Below are 23,130 nucleotides of genomic sequence, written 5' to 3' on the forward strand. Positions count from 1 at the left end.
TATACAAAATTTTGAGTGTGTAGTCTCTGTTCTTGGAGACTTTTGAGATCTGACTGGATAAAGCCCCAAACAGTTCTGACCTCAGAGCTGACCTTGTTTTGAGCAGAAGTTTGGACTAGAGACCTTGTGAGGTTCCTTTCACCCTGAATTATTCTGTGACTATCAAGTTACAAGATCAGCAAGAGCTTTAACTTTAAAGATAAGATTTATTGGTTATTAGGGCACTCCGTCCTGGGAAAATAATACAAGTTCTTTAAGCAGAAGGAGTCTAATAGAGCTTAGAAAAACACATAAGCTCTAGGCTATGATGCAGAGATATGGATGAACACTTTTCTTCCTCCAGCATTTCTGCAACTATCACCCCGGACATCTCACCCTGATATTTTGGAAAGTACTGTTAAAAGCTTGTAACACATTTCAGGATGAATAATTTTCAACAATTTTATTATCTGCTAAAACCCTCCACCCAGTTCTATCTCACTGAAGCTTCATCTGTCCCATCACCTCTACTGAGCATGTTGAAGGACCACTTCCCTCCATCAGGAACTCCTGGGATGTACAAATGTAATTTTCCATTTATTCCTTACTCAGAGTTGGAAACAGTACCAGGGAGGAGGGATCATGAATTTGCTTGAACCCCTGGAGCATTCTGTACTTGAGGGCCATATTGTACTCCTCATTGCTTTAGCAGGGGATGTCTTTAATTGAACAAGAATTTTACGTAAGAAATATACTAGGTGCTTATTTCTGATCTCTGCAGGAAAAAATCCTGTATTTCCCAGAGTAGGACATTTATGCTCATACTATTTTAGAAGAGCTTATTTAAGGAAAACAGCAAGAGCGTGGGGAAGACATTTAATATACTACTGCTTTTTCCAATTAAATATTGTGAATATCCTTCAGTTAAATGCCTTTTTTCAGTTACATAGCCATGTAGGATGGTGAAAGCAGAAGAAATTCTTAGAGCTAGTACTTTCTAAAACGTGTGAGAAAAGAATAAAAGATAAGAAAAAAGTCATTTTGCAATAGGTGAAATTATTTTACAGATGAAACATGACGCCTCACCAAGCTGTTCCTACTTGTACTTTATATAGGACGCAAGTAACAGAGGTCTTGGGAATGAACTACTCATCATTATTAACAACTTAAATGGGAGTTTAAAGGGCTTATGTGCAATGAATTATTCAAGAGCTTCATGAATTAACTACTGAACTTTTCATCCTTTTTTTACCACAACACTGTTCTACATCAGACCTCCCAGTCAGGTAAAACAAGTTAAATATTACTAGTAAAAAGAGTTAGCTATTATGGCAAAATTGTTTTTGAGGAGAATATGAAGCGCCAGGTTTCTGAAAGCATGGTGTTAGGCCAGATATATAAGGGGTAGAGAAGCAAAACTCCTAAGAATTGAAATGTGAACAGTGTTACTCTGTGCAAATGTATTAAAGCAATGGGTGAAAAGTGCTGCTGTTGCACTGGAAGCAACAGAAAAATCTTAAATGCTTTATGCTGAGAGGTCTCTTCCCAGCTAAAAAAACCCTTCAACTTGCTCTCAAAAGCATACTATCAGTTGGTCAAATGGGAAGAAACTTCTGATTTATTTTTTTCAGGAAACAATTAGACTGTAAATAATCACAGAGGTATTGGAATATGTTTATCAACTTTAATGAGTCATAAATTAAAATGTGGCAACAATTCACTCTAGTGAGGGCAATGGTATACCTGGATATTCACTGGTGTTTTCCTATCTACTTTTTCTGTGGAAGTTCATTACTGGCAAATATCAGTTAGATAAAAGCTACTGTAATTTTTACAGGCTGTATTCCACTTGGGGATAGGCATTTCTAACCTGTTGCCAGCTGGAGAACACAGCAGTTTGAAGGTGCCTTTATTACCTTGCCTTGCTGGTAAGAGGCTTCCCCATGTAATGTTGAAGTTGTGTTCTTCCACTAACACCTGGCCACTACCCCTAGGAGAAAAGTTGTTTTTCATTCTTCTTGGCCCATTCGGTGTTTGGGCTGAGGTTGCAGAGCATTTCTTTCAGTATGTAAATTCCTACTTTAAGTAAAAACTATAGGGATTGTTCTTAAATCTACTGTGCCACACACAGCCCCCACTCTAAACACTGTGTGAGTTTAGAGTGAAAACCCAGGCCCAAATAGAAAGCAATTATAATGCAATCCCAGTAGGTACCCTCCATATGCACAATACTCTTTTTCCTTATGTATATACTCAGAGATGCCACACTGTAGCAAGAGCAAAAGGAAAAATCGAAGAAAATCTACCTCCTTTATTTACTGATGTAGCAGGGCTTCACATCTCTTATCAACATGCTGGCCATCATCTAAATGCTTTCACTCAATTTTTTTCTCCAAGTTAGAGAGAGGATTTAGAATACTTACATATAGCAATTACACACTGAAGAAATGACCCAATAATAGAAAGTGAGATATTTCCCTAAGTATAACAAACAACTGGCAAATTTGTAGGTTATGAATCCTTTAAATCACTTTTCAGGCAAGCTATTGACAATACAGAATGCATGTGGACGCAAGTACTGCTGTTTGCAATGTAAGCCTCATACAACACAACTGTTTGAACAAACTGTGTAGAATATATTCAACTCTTATTTGCCATCAAAGCATTTTATTAGCAGTTATTTACAATCCTAACTCTTCCCTCCATTAAATGCAACATACTCCATTCCTTAAGCCTCAGTTAGTAGCAAGGCAAGTAATTCAGCCACTTTATCAAGAAATAAGTCATAGAAAGGAAGGGAGAGATGTTTCAGGGACCAACAAATATGCCAAGTATTGTGTCCAAAAACATTCACAGATGGGCATTTCATATGGGAAAGATACTCCTGCAAATAGATGATGCAAGATGAATTTTGTGCTAAGCATTAAGAAACACACTTGTTCTCATTATCCTTGCGTGTCCAACATCTTAATACAAAAAGGAACAACTTCCTAGGGGTGGGGCACTATGCCACTAACACTTCAATACAGGCTTTAGACTATATTTCAAAAGGTAGGGGTTTTCTTACTGCTTATGGTTTTACTTTTTGAAAAAATGTATTTAATTAAAAATAGAGTTTGCTAAGTTTCAGTGGAGCTATGTACACTAAAAGATTGCAGAAAAGTTAGGTAGGGTGCTATACAAGATTTAATGAACTGGTGAAAAACTTTGCATTAGTGGGCAGGGAGAAGGGATTTTTTTTATGGTATGAATTCACTTTCTCAAATTCTGGAATTAAATGGCTTTGAAATGAAATAGTCCAACTGATTTGATTTTTAACATATGGACTCAAATGGCTTTCATTACAAAGGTGATTGCTGTATAATAGTCAAGTAGCAATGGAGAATAGATGAAAGATGATTCATTTAAACAAAATCAGATTGAAAAAGTTACCTTTTAACAAATTCAGACCATTGTTCTAGACTGTCTATCAGTATTTGAACAGCTTTGATCCATATTCTGCAGTATGAGAAAATGTAATTCAGAGAAACATCCAGCATCACTATACTTATTTAATTTCTGAAGAATGGTCCTGCTTAAGTGAGCCAGTCTACACTACTGAAGTAATTTATATGTAGTCTACAACACCAGGACCAAAAATGATCTGTTACCATATGTGTACATAAAGGACACAGTATATTTAGGTAATAAAAGCATATAAGTATCTTATTCAATACATAAATTCAGTGACCGTACATGGCTTATAACAGATGCACATCTCCTGCTAATATCCATAAAAGCCTCATTTGTTTGATGAAAGAGTAATTCTAATAGACAGCTAAAAGATAAACAGCAAAAAGCTCAGTGCCATGTTTGTATCATGTATCCTCAGATACAGCCTGCCTATTATAACTTATCTGTTATGCAACATAAAAGGATTCACTTTCTATATTAATGGCCAAGATTCTTTCTTCCCTAAATTGATAACATGACATTTGAGATCTGATTTAATATTTTAGAGCTACTGCATGCACATACACACAGAAAGCAAAAGGAGAAAATTTATGAGTATATGAAAAAGGTCACAGATGAGAGCAACATACACTAAAGACCACATCAAGGCTCTTAGTGGTTTTTCCCCTTCCCACCCTGATAGAATTAGAGTGAAAGTGCAAGTTCCATTTACCTCGAGTAAACATAATAAATGGCAAAATAACCCAGTGCCGAGACTAAGTTTCAGAGCTAAATGAATGCAGGGATCCAAACGTTATATTCTTTTGGAAGACACGGAGACATCTCTGCAGATGGAAAACATCTCTGTACAAGAGAAGATGTAGAAGGGAAGTCCTAGCTTTGCAAAGGGTTTACCATGAAAGCAGATGTGATTTTCCTTTAGAAATGTCCTATTTAGAGCAGGGGTAACAGTACATTGAATGTCTCCTCAGAGATAAGCTTGTTAACTTGTTATAAACAGAACTGGCTTCAGTGACTCCATAGTCACAAAAGAGTAGATTCTCATGACTTGCAAAATTCCCCAAACTTAAGTTTTCTGTAGAAAGTGAGAATACTAGAAGTTACAAGGTTAAAAGGAGTAGCATTTTGAAAGACACCTGAGCAATAGTACTATTTCCCATAGCAATGGGTTTGTGGAACATTGCACAGACTAAATGCAAACAAGTCAGTCCAAGCAACAGGAAAAACTTCCAACAGCAGAGAACTGAATTATTCTGAGACAGCTGGCTGTATGATGTCTATTCTCATGCTGTTAAGAGATATCAAAAGCTTTTGGTACCTGATCATACCTCTGCAGGCCAGGTCTGAACTACTGTCACTTGAAATTAGTGGAAGGAGCTTTATCTGCCTCAAAGTCTGAGTGCTGAAATAGACTAGTCCTTTTGCTTTAAAAGTAATTTGCATGCTGGAATTGTGGTGGGTTTATGATTTAATCTAACAAGAAATCTTAAAAGAAAAGCAGTATCAGAAAGGCTCTAAACTAGCAACACTATACTAAAGTGAGAAGCAGTAACCTGAAGTACAAATTACTTTAGAATTATTGCTCAGACCGCCTTTTAAAGATCTACAGGTCTAAGTATCTAGTAAGATTTTTAAGGAACCTTAGAAGACTTAGCACTAGGTCCAGAAAGATAGACAGTTCTTTTAACATATAAGGCATTTTTACATTAGCATTAAAATCAAGATATTTTAGCAGCAGCTGCCTAATAATCCACTCTAGTGTTTGGATATCTGAACTTGCTTTCAGTGTTTTAGGAGTGTCACATCCTAACAGTAAGCTGTGTCTATGTTTTTTGTTTTGTGTTTGGTTTGCATTTTGGTTTAGGTTTGTTTGGGTTTTTTTACAGCTTCTCTGTAGACAAAAAAGGAAATTCCTTATCCTTCCCTCACTTCAGGGGGGACCAGTAAAATTAAATATACTTATCATATAATACTTTCCTCTAACAAGTGTGGAGATATAAGGCTGTTCCTGACTTTTAGACCTAGTAACCAAACAAAAGTACAGGGGAGATCAGAGAATTTAGAAGAGACCTATCTTCTCTTTGAGGTACTGTAGCAACTTCATGTAGCTGAGGCTGCCCTTCCAGCTTAAAGGCCCTTTTTCAGGCAAGGGGAAGGAAAAAGGAGTTTCACACATACTAGCCCCCCCCCCTTCATTTCTAACTCGATGCTAATAGTCACAAGTTTTGTGCACAGACTTCAACCCTACCTTGGAGCATGTGGAGTCCACGTGGACCATCACCCCTGGCTGCTTCCTTCACATCCAGAAAGGAGAAACGATCAGGAGCAGAACCTGTCAATGCTGGCAACCCAGGAAATTCCTCATGTGAGCAGCAAGAGGGACAAGGGTGCAAAGCGATTTGAACTAAGTGCTCTGTGCCTAAATCTGACATTTGTTTTTATTACTGTCACTTGGTCTCTGATAGAAGGCAGCAATATATTAGAAATGACACTATCAGCACCATCATATTGCTGCTATTTCTTATAAGCAATTGCAACATGGGACAACACCAAGAAAGAATTTAAAAGTTCTAATTCAATTTCAATTGAAAGAATTAAGAATTCTATGTCATGCTATCTGGGAAAGGGGAAACTGGTAAACATACAACTCAGGAGACTTCCAAGCAGAAAGGGAAGCAAGACTAGGAAGAGAACATCTTTATATTACAAAGGTCATAAGCTTCAGACAGCTTCATTTGCAGTCACCGTGCTTTCACACAGTCTCTAAAAGTCAAAGAGAAACACAATGCAATAGCTTTCTTAAAAAGGGAAGAGTTCTTCCATGCAGTCCCATTCAGTTACTTTGATGTTGCATTTGTTTTGAATGGAAACCAGGTATACAAGGCCAGCTATAGATATGTTAAAGATAGTTTAAGAAAGCCTTAGTGATTCACTTCACTTTTTGATAGTCTCCAACTTTACTAAAAGACCATCTTTTGCTTTACCAGAATAAACTTTCAGTATAGTCACCTTGTCCAGGTTAAAAACAAGTATGGGTGAGGTTAATAAAAAAAAATCATAGTTATCGGAATTACTCTGGATTTAGTGGATTTTTCACTGGCACCCCCATCTTCTGCCCCAATGAGAGCATCAAAGTGCCAATAAAGCTGAGATTAATCACTATGAGATCTGATACAACCATGGGCCAAGTGCTGTGGAGAAATCTTTTCTGACAAACTCCAGCTGTGCAACTTTCTTTCCAGTAGGAGGTAATATCATCTGGACCTCTGAAAAATTACTTGCCTGGACTGTGTTTTACGAAGGCCCATTTACAGTGTTATAACACAACAGAAAGGATTTAAAACATGTTGTAAACCAACTTTCATTTCAAGTCATTCTTCAGTACTTTGCCAGTATAAATCAGGCCCAGTACATAGTAATGAGGTCTACTAAATGTCAAGTACAGCAAAGACTGCTTATCTCCTTTTAAGTGGCAAGACCATACCTATTCCATCACACTTTTCCACTGGACACATTTAATCATTAATAGCACTAATTATTACCAACTTTAAAGTTTCTATTAATTAGTGCACCTCTTAAGAGGTATAACCACCACTTGTGTGCTGCAAATAACAAATACATATAATAGTTCTCATGGCACATCTTCAAGTAACTCTTACCAAGCTCTCCCGAGGCTCTGATTTTATGCTGAATGACTACATTTGCAAGTGGTCAGATAGTATCAACTTTCAGATTACAAAGTAATTTGGAATTTAAATCAGCTCAAGTTGTCAGAAAGTCCTTAGTTATTTACAGCCAGTAGGTTCCCTTCCTTGCTGAACATACCTAGAAAACAATTTTTGTTATAATGGTTACGGGACCATTAGGAGAACAGTTGCTGCTTTGCTTAGAGCTGACCAAAATGGTTTTGATGGTTACTTCCAAGGAAAGTAGAGCTTAAGACAATGAATGATGTAGGCTTTGTAGACTGACATGGAAAGAACAGGTTTGATTAGACTGTAATGACCACTTGGTCACAAAGCTACTGACCACGAAGTCATAGGTACATAACATTTGAAGTTGGTGTGTGAGCTCTGCAAAAATATACTAGATGAAACTGTAAAGTTCTATTCCCATTACTCCATCATACAACATGTTAAGAGAGGAGCTGTATTGTGGCTGCATGTCATGAATTCATATTTCACTTAGAGTCATTTTACTTCACTGTTTGCAACACACAGCAAAGTTAAGGTCGAAGTATAACATGTATCAGCTAAAGAAATAGGTTATCCTTGAAACGTACAGAAAGTTACCCTGGAAACAAAACAAGATGATTCCCAACCGGCAATTTTTTTGACTCCCACTGTTAAGTAAGTGTAAGAGAAGTCAATGGTATTATGCTGTCCTAACCAATTTAACCAGCCTCTTCATCATCTTAAGTATCAGGAACATCAAAACCAATTTATCATAGACTAGAATTACTGCAGTTAGGCATTTTTGTTGCTGTAAAAGTGTATTAAATTTATCTGCAGCTCCATAATTAAAACCTAGGCTTTAGAGGATTTGTGAATGTTAGTATATCTTCAAAGCACTTTACAGATCAATCCTTTTCAGCATCACTCCAAGAGTGGAAAGAATTACCTTTATTTAATGGAGAAACAAGCTGCAGCACAAAGACACAGTGACTCATCTGCCGGTTAAGTGCCTAGATACCATGGGGATGATACAAGAGCAGAGAACAGAGTGTCCAGAGCAGATCACATCTGCAGCTAGTTTCCAGTACATTAATCTCCTCTCTTTTCTATATTTAATCTCTCATATATTTGTTCTGTTAACCATTTTCCATGCCTATGCTACACTGCTATTCAGTCACTTCCCATAAATGTGCATCTTCCATCTGCTTCCCTCCCTTACATATGACATTTAGTTCCCCTGCTATCCATTATTTGTCTTATACTGGTGGTACCTGAAAGCTAGAAACATTTTCAGCTCCCTGTATGTCTCTGAGCTTCCTTTCTCAGTGGATCCAGGCAGCCAAACTCCTTTTCATTTCCAGTAGCTCTTAGGAAATCACAGTGGAAGAGAGCTAAACATTGAAAGTGGGCTCTGCAGTTTCTTTGCTCCTGAAGGATGTCTACTTTCTACTAAGCCTGTAAGGGCACAAATCTGAAGCAGAGTTCAGTTCTTCATCAGCTTGTATCGATTTCTCAAAGCTTTCACATATATTAGCAATCTTCAAAATACTTTTTGTGTAGTCGAGAATTCAACATTTTCTAAGTACTCCTGCTAAATCTACTGTTCATTTCACATAACATTTTTCCTTAGCCACTAAAAATTTAGACCAATTATATGCATAACAAATTCTGTACTCACGTACCTAAAAGATGGCCTCTTTTGGTACAGAGTCACACTGAATACCATCAAAATCAATGAGACCTTCATATGCAAGTACTGTGAAAAACAACCATTAATATTTGTTTCCAAGTATGTATTTCAGAGTCTAAATTTAGGGAGATAGGACAAAGACAGAAGTCAGCTTGGAGAATGTACACCAAATCCCCTGTGTTGCATAGCACCTTACCAAGACCAATCTTGTTGAGCAACTCTAATTGTCTCCTATTCTACTTAAATCTAGTTGAGATTGCTACTTTTAGGTTAAGGACAGTTTGGAAGAGACTTAGGCAGATTCCCCTGCCTTTTTCAGTTCATGAACAGAACAAGCCCTTTTGTTCTGATGGATAATCAGATCTGAAATTCCACATAATATGTACTTCCTACATGAAATACACATTAAACGACATTGAACTGCCTTCCACCACCCAGTTCCATACCTACTTAAATTCTATAAAAGCACCCTGACACACAGAGAACGCAGGGGTGAATATATACTCAAAATATGTTAGTTCTTCCTCCTCAGATGCTTTCGTTCCTTGTCTACAAAGTACTGTAGTATCAGTAAGATCGCAACAAACCTTTTGTTTAGGCTTACGAGCTCCTTGTATCTTTTTTGAAGGGCTGTTCCTTCTGCATATTAAGTTCTTTAAAACTCTGCAAGACACCTTTTCCCCTGTGAGGATAGTGTGACCCTAAGGTTTAACGAGCTGAGATGTTACTGTAACACATGGTGTTATCTAACAAGTATTATCTAGACCAACTTGTTTTCCATTGATAGAAGTCTGCAACTCAGCATATGTTTTTAGTCCTGTTTCACTGCAGAAAAACAGTAGGTGTATGAAATATTTATTAACATTCTACAAGTGCTGTTTCTGTGCACTTTTTTCCTAAGCATCTGGTCCAGCATTGTATGGAACAAGCCTATATGGATCTTTGCTGTGTCCTTGCTTGTAGGACAGTTCCTAGGATCTCAGTCAGATTATAATCTAGACAAAGCAACAGATCAAACACTAGACTGAAAAGACTAGTCCCCTGTGCTGTATGGATACCTCAGTAAAAGTTAGTAAAGCAACAGAAATTCAGAAAGAGCTCATGATGTAGGTGACTACTGAGGAAGACCCAAGCAACCAGAAATATATTATGGCAGCAGCACTATTAACTTGCTCTTAAGCTTTTATTTAAATTTAAAATGGTAACAGCATGATAGCAGAAAAAAAAATCACTATATATGGAACAACTATAAATTCATTCTAAAAACATCTATTGTATCACCATGAAAATGTCACATCTCCTCTAATTTTAAAATACTTCCTTGCAGCTTTACATTTCATTACATTGCAGTGAAGTAATCCCCTCCTGCAGTAACTGTAATGGTTATTAGTATGTTATTTGGGCAGCTACTAATATAATGGTGTCACGGTTCTTAAATCAGGCTTCTGAAACTATGAAAAATGCATAGCAGTAACTCTTACATCCTCTCTCAGCACAGTATCAGGTAGTGATAGAAAAATTCATGGAGGTAAGTGGCAGTGAAATCACCCATGTATACTACAGCCACATACACGACTGATTTTAAAAGATTTCTGTAACCATGAGTGCATTGCTATAGAAAACATGGACAAAACAATTAGAAAACCTTACCACCAGTGGCCATCAAGCAGATTTCACTAAAACCAGGTGAATACTCCAGTTTTTTTTCCTATGGTTAGGAAGGTCTGTCCTCTCACACTAAAGCACTTATCCCAGTCTGACCCCTGGTTAAGGGGAGTCCTTACACAGTTGGCTGCCAAACTGCTCATCTGCAAGGCCTGCAGTGACATGTCCGGCTTCCAGTCCTAGAGCTAACTGGAAAACACTAGATACCCTTCTACTGCCCTCCTCAATTTTGCACATGCATTCTTTGATCAACTCTTTTTATTGCCTGCACTCTGCACTATCTTTGGTCAGTTGCGGCTTCAATGTTTTAAGTGTTGGATTGCACTACCTGCAGAAGGGGAGTATGGGATTATCACTTATTGATAAGAAAACAACAGACCATCATTAAGCACAAGAAAAGATTCAATCCCAATAGCATCCTGATTCAAGAATAGTATTTTCTACATGGCTAGAGTTGTGCAAGACCAGGTTTTCTTTCAGGATAAATTACCAGATTTTTTCATCCACATGTGAAAAAGACAGGCTGATGCCCACACAGAAAGGGAAAGTATCTTCTCAATCATCATAAATATTCATATGGAGCTAATTTACATGTCATCAACCAAACACTTATTGCAGCATTAAATAGACAACTCACTAACCTGTTTTCTTGGACTCCTCAGTAAGACCTGGGGAAGCTCATCCCTCCCCGCTGCAGCTGCACACCCCAGTCCTGTCTGCCGCTGACTCAGAGGACGAGCAGGAGGAAACACCACCCTCGAAGCTGGCACAATTCAATCTGCTCAGCTGATATGGCAGAAAGCCACGGAGAACGGAATTTGTTTTCGCTAGCGTTACTGCAATATTTCAACATGCTTTAAATTGTTTAAGCGCGTTACCTACTGAGGGCAAGTACTAGATATACAGACACAGAAAGCAAAGCCCTTCCAAGAGGAAGGAGAGCCTCACAGCTGAGATGCTGAACTGTGACTTCAACTCTGAAGTTGCTGTTGAATTGGACTTGACTGACTGGGTTCAACATTGTTCTCCTTGCAGACCTCCAAGATGTTTAAGGCAAGCTAGAGATTTTCAGTTCATCTCCACTACTGTACTCCCCTTTTCTCCTACTCTCTACCTTCTGAGAAAGCTAACTCCTACCACTAACATACTTCAACCTTGGCTTATGCCCTACCATAATATACCAACATGAGGAATACACAGGTTCACAGGAGGCAATATGGGATGCAGATTTCATATTTAGCTAATCCTTTACAGCCTCACAGGGGGCACATGATTAATGCACCCCGCATTTTGAACTGGCTGGAGCCCAAAGTCTAAAGACACTTTCACAACGGCTGTGCCTTAACTTTTCTGCAAAGTACAGAAAGCATAATGATTCCATACTGTGAGCTGGCTTGGTAACATAGCTGTCAGAATAATGATTTTTCTCTTATTCATCTTCAGAGCTAGGTAGTTCAAACCTGAGTTAGAACAACCTACTTGCAATTGATTCTGGCCATCATCAATTTAGGGAGAAGTTTAGCAGAGAAAAAGCATATCGCATTTGCACCCTAGACACAGAAATAATCCTGGATGCCCTAAGTACTTTAATAAAATGACCTGCTCTTTCACAAGGAAATTGGAATAAAAAATAATGCCTTTCCCTTAAATATCCTTTATGCAGATTAGGCAAAGAATCCATTTAGACAGTAATTAATATTTGGATATGTCCATATACCACAGGATGAGCAAGCTCTCGAAGCATTAAGTGAATCTTCCATCAACCAAGACAAAAAAGGTTTATTAGAATAATTGTGTCAGTTTACACAGTTCACACAAAATATGATTGTCATCTACAAAGACAACTCCCTTCCAAAACTGGGAAAGCACTGATCTGATTTCAATGAAACACTGTAAGGTGACACAGCAGAGGCACCCATTTCCCCTTGCCCACAGCTTGCCCATTCTCCTTTTCAGCATGCTGAGGGGGAGCAAGAAGTCACCTTCCTGGCTGACACCATGGTACAGGTCTGTGAAGGCTGGAAGTAAAAATTGCATTTGTCTATGCATTCATTTTGTTGTCAACCTAAATAATACTGGTCTTCTGGGAGTTAAAGCTCTTTAGGAGCTCACATTTGGTATGCTGAATAATATTATTTTATAAACTCTAACCTTCTGACAGCTTATTTTTTTTCAGCTCACAAATTTCTCACCTCCCCTATCATAGTTTCAGTTGCCTTCTGAAGAGTACATCTTAAACTAGCAGTAGTTCCTTAAATATACATAGTACCATTATTATGTGGAGTAGAAATACATTACAGTAGAAATCCTAGGGAAATGGCACTTGCTGTCTTTTCAGAAAAAAAAAAATCTTTGTCATTTGAGACCATGCAGATGGCTTCCTGACAGAGAAATCTAGATTAATTTGCTAGTCGGATTAAAAAAATTAAATCTCTAATTTAACACCTGCAACTTTTCTGTACAGCTCTTACAAGTTTGTTTTTCTGGCATGTATAAAAGCTTTCAAGAAAAGCCACTAGAATAACAACTCAAAACCTATTTTGTTTTAATGCAAATTCCAAAATTCTGTCAAAAGGCTTCTCTTTGGCAATGAGCATTAGCTAGAGTATTACACAAAAAATCGCTGATGAACTGAAAGTTAAAACCTTGCCAAGTGTTTAAGAATGAGCAATATTACTAGCTTAAGTAAGACCAACATTAATAAGCAATTTTTTTATACCTACAAGAAGGACTATAAATAGCATTACCTGTTAGCAAGTCAGTTGTCACCACTGATGTGTCTAAGAAACAAATAATAATGGGTTTCAAAGTGGCTGCCTACTGATCAACTTATTCCAAGCTCCACGTACATTCAGATGAACTGCAGATCAGAATGAGCATCACTTCATCCGAGAGCAGATTCCCTTGGATGCCAGTTCCGTAACGCAGTCCAAAATAAAGTCTGTCTCTGTCCTCACCCTGCCAAAAGTGAAATGTCAAATGTCCTCTAAAGCCACCTGCCTCCAAGTCACCTAAAGCACCACTCCAACTCAAAACCAGATTAAACTCTTAAATGCAGGCTGAACTGATAGAAAGCATTTGGTAATCTGCCGCCACAGTATCAGTTCATAGGGTTTTTCTTTTCCTAACCATGAGCTCCCTGACTGTTTCTCTTCTTAGGTTGTCTGAAAAGGTTTATATTTAGCACACGACCCCTTTCTACACAGGAATTACAGGAGAGGTTTATGAAGATTTTAAAATTCAGAATTGCAGCCTGTCAGTTTTTCCTTCACACAGCTCTGAGCCCAGTTGTGAATTTGTGGAGGTGGAGGTGGATGTGTGGGGGAGTTGCAGGCTTCTTTCTCCCTCTTGCTGATGGGAAAAGATAGGCAGCAGAAAAGGGTATCAGGTTTACAACATTAAGACAGATGGAAAAGGCAGCTCTAACATGCATATCACCATGGAGCACAGCAAGCAGAAGGTGATGTCTCTAAGGGAGAGCCTGTACATCACAATGACATCACTCAACAACCCAAGGGCTGCCTGAAACTACATGCAATTTTAAACACCAGTGTTGATGAGTATGAGATGTGCTTAATTTTTAAAACAAGAAATGGGTCAGGGCTCATCAGCTCATGGATATTTTTATGATCCATCCAATCAGGAATTCTGAAAACAGAAGAGCTTCTCCTGAGCATACAAAACAAAGGAGCATTTTAAGCATAAACTTTAAACATGCTTTATGAAAGGCTGCACATCATGCACATAAACATGTAAGAGGCAGTTAAAAAGATGCCTGCTTTGAAAAGCCTAAACAGGTAGTTCTGGAGCATGACAGATTTATATCCTACCTTCACACTGTAACTCCTAGTTCACTCTGGTATTTTCAGGATGACTAGACCCAACATTTCATTGCATCAGAAGGTCTGATCTGAGCTTTTAACTACAGAATTTCTCCTGTATTTAATTTAGCAGATAAAGTTTTCCTGAGATCTAATGGAAGAAGCTGGATATATTCAGAATATAAATGTGGTATAGTTTTTCTTTCATTTTAGTTACAGTAAGGAAAGTTAGACATTGCACTACCTTACCAAGGGACACAGTGCATTCTTCATTGCCCAACATCTTGAAGGCCAGAATGTCTTTTTACAGCATGCTACAGCTCTGAGGGCAAGAAGGAAGGGCACAAGGGCCAGGTGCTGCTCGCCCTGAACACCAGCAGGATTTTGGCTTCTAAAACCAAGGGATGCTCTTCAGGTAGCAAGGCTGGCTGGGGAGAGACAAGATCTACTTAATGAAGTGGGACAAGAGCATCTTCAACAGATTTGCTAACTCAGTGAGGAAGGCTTTAAACTAGGTTTACTGGTGGATGAAGACCAGAAATCAAAGAGAGGGAATAAGAAATTGAGGACACGGGGGTGGTACCCACCCAACAGTATAACAAAGGAAGCTCTCACTCTTCCTGCAAAAGTGATGTAACCACAGAGCCACCCGAAGTACCTGTATATGACTGTGCAGCACAAAGAGGATGAGTCAGATCTGCATGAACCTGCAGAGTTATGGAATGACATGAAACAGATGGGACAGCTCGCACAGAGCCCCGTAATGGGTGGACACAGGCTCTTTAGGAAGAACAGGCTGGGAAGACAAGGGGTTGTGCTCAGCATAAATGCTCAATGCATAGAGCTTTGCTACAGGGGTAGCAGGGGGCTGGGAGCTTACGGACCAAAACTAGAGAGTATGCCAAAAGGGATAGCCACGGTGGAGGTCTCCTACAGACGCCCAGTCAAAACCTCCTTTGAACAAAAGGCCTCCTAACATAGGCCTTGATTCTCATGAGAAATTCTAACTACATAATGCTTATGGAAAGGGCAATATAGTGAGATGCAAGCAGTCCAGGAGATTTATGGGACATGTCTGGGAAAGTTTATGCTGCAGATGCTGGACAGGCAGCTAGAAGTGGTGGTCTGCTGGACCTTCCACCCACGACTAAAGAACTTGCTGGGGACGTTCAGGCAGTGGTAGCCTTTATTACAGTGATCATGACTTGCAGTTTAAGACCCTAAGGGAGTAAGGCAGGCAAGGAGCAAAGACCCTGGCTTTCAGGAGAGTGGACTTTCGGTTATACAGGTGGGTGGGACCCTGTGAAGCATTGCCTTGGGAGGCAAAAGGGCCCAGGAGAGCTGGCTGATCTTCAAGGACAACACCTTGTCAAATCACAGGAGCAGTCTATTCCAGTGTGCTAAAGAGTGAGGAAACAAACTAGCAGGCCAGCTTGATTTAATAGGGAACTCCTGAGTAACTCAAGTACAAAAGAATACATGAAATTAGAAGCCGAGACAGGCTACCTGGGAGGCATAGCAAAGCATTGCCTGGGCAGGCAATGACAGAGAAGGACAAAGACTGAAGCTGAAACCAGTGAGACATGCAATGGACAAAGGCTAGTGGCAGAATTTCATGAAGAGTGCTACCCACAGTAGAGAAGGGCCAAATTTGGGACCACTTAATCAACTGGATATACCCAGATCAATGGGACCAGAAGTGATGCATCTAAAACGGGCTAACATCATTGCAAGACCATTCTATGATTTTTGAAAAGCCACTGCATTTGGGGGATGTTCCCATTGACTGAAGAAAGACAAATACCATGTCTTTCTTTAAATAAGGCAAGAAGGAGGCTCCAAGATACTACAGGCCAGTCAGTCTCACTTCACTCGCCAGGAAGATTTTGGAACAAGTCCTCCTAGAAGCCATTTTCAGGCACTTGAAGGATAAGCCAGTGATTTGGAACAGCCAACATGGATTTAGTAAGGGGAAATCACACCTGACCAACCTGTGGTGACTAGCTCTGAACCAGGAAAGAGCAGTAAGATAAAAGCGGTCTTGAGTTCAGTAAGTCTCCAGTGTTGTCTCCCATAACAACCTTGTAGCCAAACTGGACGGGACAGATGGACTACAAGATGCATAAAACCTGGCTGGACTGGCAGGTTCAAAGTTACACTTGAAGGCAGTTAGTTACCAGTGGTGTTCCTCAGGGTTCAACGTTGGCATTGATGCGGTTCATTTTCATTGATGTCCTGAACAATGGGATGAAAGGCACCCTCAGCAAGTTCAGAGATGAGGTGTAACTGGGTGCATGATTGATGCGGTGGGGGATAGGCTGCTGTTCAAAGGGACCTCAAAAAGCTGGAACGGTAGAAACCTCATGAAGTTCAAAGATACATGCAAAGTCTTTCACACAAGACAGAATAACCCCAGTTAAAAATAAAATTCAAAACAAAAGCCAATTAAAGGGAAGACTCACTAGCAAGACACACTTTGCTGTAAAAAATAAATGGGAGTACAGGAGTTTAATACCACTTTTGCTCTACAGCTCTGCTAAAGGAGGGTAGCTTTATGGTTGGCTGATTCAATAGTTTTTTGTGGCAGAGGCTACATTAGGGAAACTGCCACTGCAGTGTATGCTTATGGTAAGTGCATTGCAATGGGTCCTGCAGGTTGCCTGTGAGAACCTGCTGCTTTGCACTGCAGTTTATGGGAAACTACGATAACAGATCCCACATAGCAAACTAACGTAAGCCTAGACCAAAGGTCACTTTTTCCATTGCCACTTACCTTGGAGCCCTTTTCAGTATAAATGTCTGCTGAAGAGGCCAGGGCCTGCCCACTGAAGATACTGTCAATACCCGCCAGATGCAAATACTGTTTCACAGTGTTTCCAAGCTTAAAGTCAGCTAACTGTAGATTGCTTAAGTTTAAGGCCATTGCCCTACCTACAGCAAGTACTCCATTCTTCCAACTGTTATTTTCTTTCCTCATAACTCTAGAGCCTAGACAGGAATTCCTTTAGCCATGTCACTTTTGTATAGTGTTTCATTTTTTACATGCTACCATGTGTCGAAATCCTTTCCCCTGTCATTTTCAAGCCATTAAACTGCCACTACAGCAATTCAAAGTATTGCTTTAAAATCCTGTTAAAGGATTATGCAAAAGCCTTTTGACAATGCTATAAGGACAGTACATTAGGCTGCAATATGAATGTGTATATATATGCAGGTGAAAGGGGGGGAGCAAAGCAGGGGGAAGATTTTATGAAATCGCCTGATGCTAAACATGAAAGAGGAAAAGCTGTCACTCTCAAAGCCTAAGCAAAGGGTCAACGTAAATAAACACAGACATGAATGAAACTGCTCCCAACTGAAATTGGAGGGTCCTCAATAATCTTACAGTGGGTGGTCCCATTAGTTTCAGTGGTTCCTCCCACCTACAAGCTGCATCACAGAACTGGTAGCCTCATTTTATCCCAGCACTGCTAGAATTGTTAAGGGGCAAGACTGAAAATTATTGTAAAGCTGATGAAAAAAAATGTGTAGACTATTTTCAGCCTAACCACTCCACAGCTAACATGTGGCCAAGGCATTTGAAGTAAATGACATGAACAAAAGGAAGAAAGAAAAGGCCGTTGAGAAATACTTATATTGGGAACAGAGTTAAAAAAAATTAAAAATTCACTTCTAAGTGCTGATCTCTGAGACATATCTACATAGCTCAAATCTAGTGACTGAAACTTTGCTTGACAATTGAAATTTATATCATAAAACACTATAATTGCCTTCCTCATCAGGAATACAGTTTTATGTCTAGGTTAGTGGAAGTTGCACTTCTGGGTATGATTTTAAAAAGCCACAGCAAGGGTCTACCTCATCACTGAGTTCCTCCTCTAATATTTGTAACTGTGAGGAATGAAATAAGAGCAATACTGAAGAAATATAGGTGTGAGTTATACCTCCAGGCCAAGGTTTTCCCTATACAAGGAAAAACATACCATCTATATACATACAGCAAGATGCATATAGATCTTTATGTAACATACATATAACATGGAAGATCTTTTCCCTTGCTATAAAAGGTTTGAGACAACTACTGCTTTTAGCTAAGTTTCTCTATATTAGGTATTCAGGCTGCTGCTTCATAGGACAATAAATCTATTTTCAGCACCTATTCCTGAATCGAGAGCGCCAGGACCAGCTAAAGTAAACCAACAGAAACTCAGTTTGCCAAGGCTAATCTGATCATAAGTTTCTGAATGGCTGTATCTGTCCCCCAAAACGTTTTGCTGTAGCCAGTGTTGCCTGCTCACTTGTAGCCAGCATATGGCTGGCGTAAGTGTTGCAAGAAATGTAGATTCAGGTAACATTCAGGTTACTATAACACCCCTGATCTAGACCAAATGCATACTTCCACACTGTGTAGAGAACCCAGGTCTGGTATCAGTGAGCATGTATCCCTACACAATATTTTCAATTTAAGTACAAACCTGAGTTCATAAGGGATACTCTTCCTGAAAATATTGCTTCTATTTGCAAACATTTATAATAGCTACAATCTCTATTTCAGCTATAGACACAAGCCACTAAAAGGTGTTCTCTAAGTGAGAAGCCCTGTCACATCATACACATGTATATGTAAGTACTCACTTTAGTATTTACTAACCAAACTTAGTTTTAAACTTGAGCTCTCAGCTAACAGGAGTACATTCACAGCTCACCTCTGCATTGTTACCTGCAAGACACCAACTTACAATGAACAGCAAGCCAGGTGGCAAACTGTGACAGCGTATGGCCCCTATTCTTCTTCTCCCTAATCCTTAGGGAATCATTTTGTTCCTGCCACTTATCACCATGACCTACACTTCCACCACTCCCAACACAGCAACAAGACTGTATCAGTCTCATCCCAGCTTCTCTGCTATATGTGCACTTACATACATGAACTGTCCTTGTATCCTCCAGACCAAACCTCCTTTCTAATTAAAAGAACCTAGCTAGATTTAGCCACTAACTAGCCAGGAGAACAGCTAAACCAGGAAGCTTACTCTACCACTCAAAACTCTTAAAGCTGGATCTGATTTTCTAAGCAATATTTTCTAGTACAGACACAATTTTACTAGGCTTGATAGAGTCAAGGATCCTTAGAAAAAGTTCTATCACCTGTGCTACCTAGGAATTCAGACTACAGAAGGGTCCTCCAAACAAAAATTCAGTTGATCCATCCTTCACCTGCCCTCTTGTCCATGAGACCTTCCATGATTCTGTTTAAAGTTTCATGGTGCTACCATAATAAAAGCAAATAGCAAAGTGTGGGACACCTGGCCTTTCTGGTCTAAAGCAAATGTAGTAATAGGAGATGAACCTTCCATTCATTTAAAGGGGACACTTCCAAGTTTGTTTCTGGCTTTGTATGCTCAGAAGGGTAGCAGGGTCTATGTGCAGACTTCAGATGAGTACTCTCATCCCCTTGGAAACATTTTTGCACTACTAGAACCATGCACAAAATGAAAATTCAAACCAAAAAAATCTTTCAAATATAACTTCAGGTTTTCTCTTATGCCATGCAATAGGAAGGGGAAAAACAAGTTTTCATCCATGCAGCATCATTTGCGATGCTTTCATTAGAAGTTAGAACTATAAAACTGAAACTCTCACTTTCTATGTATAAACAACTGGCTTTTCTTTTAAGAGTCACTTTCAAATTAAATACAGTCCCAGCTGTCATTTCTAGCTATTTAATCAAAGAGGTTTCGTAGGTACATAAAGCAGGAGGTGATTAAGTTAAATTAGAGCCTATATTTACAAGCATGCCCTGAAGCAAGCAGATTTTCTGCAGCATATAAATATTCCTAAGGGTTGTTCAATCATGGTATCCGAATAAATGAGACTGCTAATGGATGAAGTGCACAGTATTAATCCCACTTCAAGACACCTTGCTCCCTCTTTAGCAACCCCAAGTGTTACAGGTTGATCAGCAGTACAATTGAAGTGCCATGGGGCAGCTGAGCTAGTGTTTTCCATTTTCTTTCCTCTTATCCCTTTCCATCCAATTCTAGCTACAAAACAAGCACATTTTTAAACACAGCTTGAGGTTCCAGAGGTGACAGCTCCTTCCTGCATCTGTCAGCCTCATAGTTAGGACACGTACTCCAGACAACCTCACCGCCTTCTCAGGAGAAGGAAGGGGAAGCAAAGCATGTTGCCTCTGGAAGAAGAGGGGAGGGTTTCTCTTTACCCAGTGAGGCACTTCCACCACAGAAACTGCAGGAGGATTAACAGGAGCAGGACCCAGGACCTACAGGTCCAAGTGCCAAGTCCATCATAGTTCATTTGCCATCTCTCAACAAATCTGATTTAAAAATGCACTTGCTTTCCACACTGAACATCCATGACACTGAGAAGATTTAAAGACAATTTGAAGACTCCAAAGCAATTGGCTGCAAAGGAAAATATTAGAGATAAGTCAGATATTGAAATTATATTCCCAATTTTTCACAGAAGTCTTGCCAAAAAGGAGAACAAAACTCCAAGTTGTCTTATTTTCAGTTCTGCTCTTTACCACCAAAATTATCCTCTACCTCATGAATCACCCTCACAGTATTCTGATTATACTGGATAAAACAATAGAGGAAGATGTTTGGTTTAAAACTAGATACTTGCAGTAATTTCTTTTTCAGATTCTATTATATTCTACATAGATTATTGAATATGTAAGTAGAAATTGTAAGTAGAAATATCTGTTTTAAGAAAAACACCTAGCATGTTAAAATTCTCCTAAATAAAGATGAAAATATCTTCAAAAATACAGACAGCTAGCATGCTAAACTGGATGGTATGAAATCCTTAACTGTCAGGGGCAGGCGAGAGAATAACACCATTCATGATCTGCAGGCTAAAGTAGTCCATCCACATTACATCATTTGGAGATCTCAGTATGTAGAAGTAAAGCAAGAAGAGTCTATGCACAGATTGAGCTCCCTTTTAGTGAAGCAGCAAAGACAACCCTAGCTTGTGAAGGGGAGGCATATATCACATTGGCTACTGTCGGTGGGCTGAGGGAAAAGGGGGTGCTGAGATGCTTTTCCTTCCAACCCACCTCTCTTCCTCCCACAGACACCAGCTGACCCCATGCCAGACATTGCTCTTCCAGAGATCTCACAGGCTTCTCTTTCCTTTTGTTGCCTTAGGGTTTTACATAAGTCAAAATGTTCAAAACGTTCATTTTCATGGCATTAAATGCCATATGGTATTGGGTCACTTGAGCATGCTGTTAGGAGAATAGCTGTTCTTGGAGGAGAGGGTCTGTTGTCAAACTGGCAGGCAGATATCCAAGTCCCAAAGTCCAGGGACAGTTATTCAGTATTTACGATCATTTTTGTAATACACAGCCTAGGAATGATTTCAGAGCCTGAATCCCCAGTTTGCCTGTTGTATCCAATAGCTGGAGGACAGATGCAAGGGAAGATGGCCAATTAGCAGCTGGGTCTGACACCCCCAAGATTCCTCACTCATATGGGACTGCACGTTGCCACAGGTAAGACCTGTGCTGGCAGCACAGTGGCATGAAGATGTCAGCCCTGCTGAGAAGGGGCTAGCCTACTGTCAGACCCATGAGAAACATGTCACATTTGATTGAACCAAAAGTCACTCTTTGTAGCAAACATGGAAATTAAGAGCTCAGTGGTTCCTGGTTCCACTGTTCTCATAATGCAAAACCTTTTGTATAACCTTTGCTTACATTCACCAGCTGCCCAGTTAACACATCTATGAAGCCATACATCCAAAGTACAGGCCACAGCCCTGTACCCCTTACCTTCTGGGTTACAACACCCCAAGCCTCTTGCATACTCCTATATTGTATTAGTTGAATGCTCAGAAGTCCATGGGGTCTGATGGGATTCATCCGAGTACTGAAGGAGCTAGCAGATGTTACAGCAGGACCCCTCTCAATCATCTGCCAAAGGTCTTGGGAATCTGGAGAGGTCCCTACTGACTGGAAGCTAGCCAATGTTATTCCAGTTTACAAGAAGAGTGTGAAGGAAGGCCCAGGAAAATACAAACCTGTTAGTTCCTGGAAAAATTAAGGAGAAGATCACACTGGGTGCTACTGAAAGACATTTAAAGGACAATGCCATCATCAGGCACAGCCAACACAGCTTCACAAAGGGAAAGTACTAACTTATTTGATATCCTTCTATGATAAGGTCACCTGCCTAATGGATGAAGGGGAGGTGGTAGACATAGTTTTCTGGATTTTAGTAAGGCTCTTGACACTATCCCTCACAGTATCCTTCTGGATAAGTTGTCCAGCTGTGAGATGAACAGGTACATGGTATGGTGGGTGAAGAACTGGCTGAATGGCAGGGCTCAGTTGTAGCAAATGGGGCTATTCTGGTTGGCAACTGGTCACTAGCAGCACCCCTCAGGCCTCAATTCTAGGGCCAGTTCTGTTCAATATGGGAATGGGATGGAAGCCCTTACAGATAAGCCCAAATAGCCCATGGGCTGGGAAGAAACACTAGGTACATTCTTTCTTTGTTTCAGTAGATATTCAGAGATTTTTTTTTTCTGTCAGGACTACTCCCTCAGTGGAAACCAAGGGATGATCTACCATGACCTGTGTTACAGCCCAGTGGATGCCACTGTTCAACCCCCTGCTCCCAGTCAGGCAGAGAACAGGGCTGAACTTAACCCTCCCACAATGTGGGACATCCTCCTGACTACAGGAGCACTGTTTCACTTCCCTTTGTTAAAGACACTCAAATGTGCACCAAAACACTTCCCTTATACCCAAGCACCAAAGGTTAAACATAAGGTTCAACCCAAGAGGAATTTTTCAGCTTTTCAATTCTGTAAGAAA

The 23,130-nt window shown here is 39.7% G+C and overlaps 1 protein-coding gene across 1 annotated transcript in view; it reads right to left on the reverse strand.

Annotated features, from left to right (window-relative positions):
* Window positions 1–13,757, reverse strand: part of SHISAL1 (shisa like 1) — a 204,168-nt gene extending 190,411 nt beyond the window's left edge. The window contains exon 1 of the mRNA XM_052789972.1: window positions 13,209–13,757. The gene's annotated coding sequence lies outside the window, so the exon portion shown is untranslated. The remainder of the gene's footprint in view (window positions 1–13,208) is intronic.
* Window positions 13,758–23,130: the final 9,373 nt, after the last annotated feature.

The sequence above is a fragment of the Harpia harpyja genome, chromosome 6 (genome assembly GCF_026419915.1).
Source record: "Harpia harpyja isolate bHarHar1 chromosome 6, bHarHar1 primary haplotype, whole genome shotgun sequence".
Lineage (NCBI taxonomy): Eukaryota > Metazoa > Chordata > Aves > Accipitriformes > Accipitridae > Harpia > Harpia harpyja.